Here is a 5,240-nt window from a genome sequence, read left to right on the forward strand (position 1 = left end):
CAAGCCCACCAAAACCAGAGCTTTATAGCAGTTAAAGCAAAGATACTTGTGGAGTCTGCTGAGCAGTGCAAATTCTCTCCACTCTTGGGTGTTCTTCAGGGCACTAAGTGCTTCAGAAGGCAAGCAATGAAGGATAGAAATTGGGTTATAAACCAAGGCAAAAAGCTATTAGTGTCTACCTGTGCGTGCCCCTCCCTGCACAAGCAGCTCAGAACTTCACAGTGGAGCACTCCTGCTTCTGCAGCAGGCATCCTGCCTTCTCACCGCTGCTGCCATCACAGACCTGCCAGGGGCTGCTTGGGTTTTCACAGCAACTGTGTTGGAAATGGATGTACGCAAAGGGGGAGGAAACAAAAAAAAAAAAGAAGATTCTAACACTGATCAGCAGTTTTCATCTGAGCATTTAAAAAAAATCAGTTGCTTTCTTCTTAGTATAGCCCACTAGCTTCCTTCTCCCAGGTTTGCTGGTCAGGTCACCTGCCACAGCAGAGTCAGAAGTGCAGGGGGAGAAAAGCACCAGTGGGCAAAGGTGCCCTGGATGCTAGGCAGAGAGGTGCTTCAGGACAAACCCCAGGCTTCCCTGCAGGAACGGCATGGCCTGCAGCCACATGAGCTCTGCAGGGAGGTGGGTGGCCCCAGCATACCCTGCAGCACAGCTGGGGACCAGTAGGAGAAAACTGAAAATCAGCATGGCCAGAGGTGGAAATCCCTGGGTGTCACCAGTCCCAAACAGACCCAAGACCTGGCCCCAGGGGCATGGAGGAGACCCCAGAGGGGTGGGAGAGTAGGGGCTGTGGCCCATGCTGGGGGCTCAGCACAGGTTTCTGTGCCTCCATCCCCGCACCTGGAGAGTCACGGTGTGTCTGGGGAGACAGCGGGTCCAAATGTCAGCACACTCCATGCACTTGGTGCTAGAAGTGGCCATGGCCGGGCAGCACTGACATAAGCCCGCACCACCCAGGGAGTGGGGGCAAAGAGGATGAGCCCCAGCCCTGCCAGCCCCAGCATGGGCAGGATCCCATCTCCCCTTCCATCCCTGGAGGAAGACAGAGGCAGTGCAACCTGAAAAACATTAAAGCTACTTATGGCTGCTCTCTGGGGCCACCCCCAGCAGCGATGCACGTTTTATTTCTAACTCACTGCAGTTCCCTGCGGTTTGTTTCATTCTGTGCTGGACCGCATGTGCGGCGGCGAGGGAGCACGGTGCGGGGGGCAGCCAGCCTTGTGGTCCTGCCCACGGGCAGGAGCCGTCAGCAGAGCAGCTCAGAGATGGTTAAACCGCACAGCCGAAGGGGTTGCCCTGCTGCGAGATGCTTTTGTTCATGTGAAATAAAGGATTCCCTAAAACCTTGAGTGAAAATACTAATTTTAATAAAACAAGAAATTTATATAAAGGGAGCTGGACTTCCTCTGCGTGTGTATCATTGGTGCTTTAAAAAAATACAGGACATGGAGCACACTTGGCCCCAGCCTCTCCCCATTTGCGCTCCACACGCGGCTCATCTGTGTGCTCAGGACCACCTGGCTGGCGCGGGCCTCGCTGCGGGGGCTCTCATGCCCCCATCTCCAATCCCCCCGGCAGTGAAGACCCCAAGGGCCGCAGGGAAGCAGTGTGGGATTGTGGTTGACTGAACTGGTTCACAAGGAAAGCTGAAATCTTTTGTTTACGCAAGTGGCACAGCTTGAAGAAAAGCAACCGAGTTAGGATGCTGCAAGTCCAGACAAAGGCAAGTGGGAAGAATTTAAAAAAGGTCCTTGCTTTAAACAGCAAAAATGGTCATATTTCTAAAACAATACACACACTGCACCGTACATTGCCTTCAAATCGGCAAATCCTGATTTTCAGTGACCCGGAGCCTCCCCTGCCCTCGCACTCGGCTGCTGTTTGCACGTGCTTGCGGGGTCACGGGTGGGCGTCAGGGCGCAGCGTGCACGAGGCCGCGTGCCACAGACCTGCGGTGCCTGCGTGGGGCACAGCCCTCCCCGGGACGCCACGTGGCCCCCACGCAGGAGCACGGCTCACAGACACGCATCCCACAAGGGCACAGCTTCCCGGCAGCCTGGGCTGGGATCAGGGAATCAGGGGTGCAAATACAGCCACTGGAGTGCCTGCTGGGGAGAAGTCAAATGCCCAGGCTTGTTCTGCCTGGGACTGCTACACTGCTGTGTGCCTCAGTCTGTTTTTAATATTCTTTCCACAGGTGCCCTACTCGCCTCAAAAAACAAATAATATTGAGCTAGACAGATGTAGCAAACACCACAGATAGTATATAAACACACAGGTACAGAAACATATGCATAAAGTGGATAAATTAGGATACTACAAAACATCATCATCTTTACTGTGACTTAGTAAGAGCAGATTCTTTTTCAAATTAGGCATTAAAACACTTCAAATGTCCATGTGGGCACCAGTTGCTGTTGATGGATGTGGGTGACGTCCTGCAGAATCTGAGCCCAGCCTGTGCAAGGTGCACATGTACTTCACAGAAAGAAGCTGCTCTCGACCTCACCAAATCACATGCATGAGACCACAGACAGGAATTTGGGTCCACCAAAAAACATTAAGATTATGAGAATGACATTTTATTATATTGCTTTTCTAGCCCGGTAAAGCTTTATAGGACCATTTAAAAAATATTTTGATCATTTCAAACCTATAAATGGTGACAGTAAGGACAGTTTGCGAACTCTCAAGAAGGCTATTTAATTATGTGCATGTCCTGTAATGAAGGCTCTAGGTGGCTAAAATTAGAACTGGCAAAAATTATGAATATTCATTAGCTCTGTGCATGCCAAAAATCAGCTCATTTAAAAATGAAATTGTAGCTAAGCAATTCTTAATAGATGAGGTACAGGGACTGCATCTTTATATATATTTTATATAAAATATATACACACACACTTTATGTACATTACACATATATATCAGCTTGTTATATGTTTTGCAAGGGTTTGTTTAAGACGATAGGAATAGACAAGGACTTCTTGGGCCATTGCACACAATCCCTGCTACTGCCTGTATTACCGCATGCAAGTTATTCACACAAATACTTTGGCTTCCATCTTAAAAACAGTTACAGTATTTTTACCCCTTACTCTCCTAGGAAGAAGGTTGCAGAATCTTCTTCCAACGGTTAGGAACCATCTCCAAACCGACTGCCTAAACAGACACAGCTCATGATGCCCTTCCCTTTTTTTTTTTTTTCCCCCAGCATTGTCTTTTAGCTTAAGTAGCCCTTCTTATTTGCCTCCAGATGTGCTCACAGACATTGATCACAGCCTCTCTCAAGCTCCATCCTGCAAAGGCAAATAATCTGTGTTGCTTTAGCCTTATATCCTAAGTCAGCAATTCAATGGCATTTGGGAAGACAAAGCTCTCTGCCACAGCTGACCTAAGCACTGCAGTAGGTTTGCACAGCAGACACTGATGCCGGCATGCTGCACTGCACCATAAAAATTTTGCACAAATATTATACCCATTCATGGAATATGAAAATACGCATTTCCTACAAAAACAGCATGCAAGTTTCACTTATGTCACCACTGGGTGCACACGCTCTGGTCAAACGCACAAAAGAAGGAAGAGTGAACCACCATGTGCAGCTAGTGCTGTCCGGGTCAGAGAGGAAAGCTTTTGTCTGCTCTCCTTTCCTGGAAGGCCACCTTCCTCTGACCACAAAGGACTTCTGGTAGATTATGACCCACAGAACTTGACTCAAGTAGCTACTTTGTCCCATTTCCCCCAGAACTTGGTTTAGAGATTGCTCATCCTTCCCACTCTCCATGGGGTTATCTCTAAATAGAGAATATCTCAAAGTAACATAACATTTTGGACCCTCATACATTGCAAGCTGTCCAGGTAAATCTCTCTATGTATCTGGACAGGTGAAGCAATGGTCAGAGTCCAAAACCTGCCACCAGGATTGAGAGGGCAAAAGGCTCTGAAGAAGTAAATTGTTATATCCAATACAGATTTTGGGCCAAATTTTACTGGAACTCCTCTGCTTCATGCCAGGTCAGGGAGTGACACTAGCAATAAATCTACTAAAATCAGCCAAATTAAGTTGCATTTGGGACTGTCACGCAGTAGAAGCCTATTGGCGAATGTTAGGTTTTATTGAATTATTTCTCCCCCTGCATCCATTTTAACGAAACATAGGGGCAGATGAAGAAAACTACTAAAAAAACCCCAAGCAATTTCCCTGCAAGGCAGGTTTTCCTACACTCAACAAGCTGTAGGTTTATCACACTGAGCTTTAATTAACCAGGATGTTTTAGTCAAAAATCAAAAAGCTATCATGCCATTAAAAGCCATGTTGATGTTCACTCCACGTACATTTTCCTTCTTATTTTGTATTCAATAGTAGCATATTAGAAATAGAAACATGCATGCAATTCCCTCAAGCTTTCAGTTTTCTTCAGGAAGTTAAGGCTATGATGAGTCATAAGCAGGCAACTAGAACAAAATGAGAGATGCTACATTTGAAAAAGGAGAAGAGTTTAACACTTGATTTTTTCAAAGTGAACAACTGTCACAATAAACAAGTTGGAATCAAGATTCTCCATTAAACTGCAGCTACATTTTGACCTGCTGCACATCTGGATTCAGGTTACCACAACTGCTTTCCTGTTTGATCCCAACCACTCTCCTGTTGACTCAAGAGCTCAGAGCCAACCTCCAGCCACGCCACGAAGTTCTACAGGCTCTTCTCTTAAATAAAGAAGTTGCTCACACTTTGCATTTCTCCTGACCTTCCAGAATAGCCACTGCTGGAAGCTACAGGAAAAAACATTTGCAGACACCCTCCCCACCACTGTGCAACCCATGCAAGGTTCATGATGTCAGTGAGCAACGTTCCCCAGGTGTTCCAATACCAAAAAGCCTGGTCGCTCAAGCTAACATCCCCAAAGATGACAGGCAGTAATGATGCAGGTGGACGCATTCCCTACAAACCAGGCCAGACACAAAACTGCTGTATGCATGTAAGCTTACTACAGACACACACTTTAACAGCACAAAATGGAAAACAAGTTTTGCCAGACTTGGCTTGAAGACAGGAACAGTGAGCCCCTCTCCCCCTGTCAAAGCTGAGGTCCTGGAAAACTTTTACATGCAGGTAGGAGACAATCTCTCCATAGAGAGAGACTGGGCCGGTATCTCAATTAGAGATCTACTTACTGCTCAAGTGCACTTGCACTCTTCTATAGAGGGGGAGGAGGGGGAGAAAGGGGGGGGG

This window comes from Haliaeetus leucocephalus, unplaced genomic scaffold (assembly GCF_000737465.1).
Source record: "Haliaeetus leucocephalus isolate CR32 unplaced genomic scaffold, Haliaeetus_leucocephalus-4.0 Scaffold395, whole genome shotgun sequence".
NCBI classification, from domain to species: Eukaryota; Metazoa; Chordata; class Aves; order Accipitriformes; family Accipitridae; genus Haliaeetus; species Haliaeetus leucocephalus.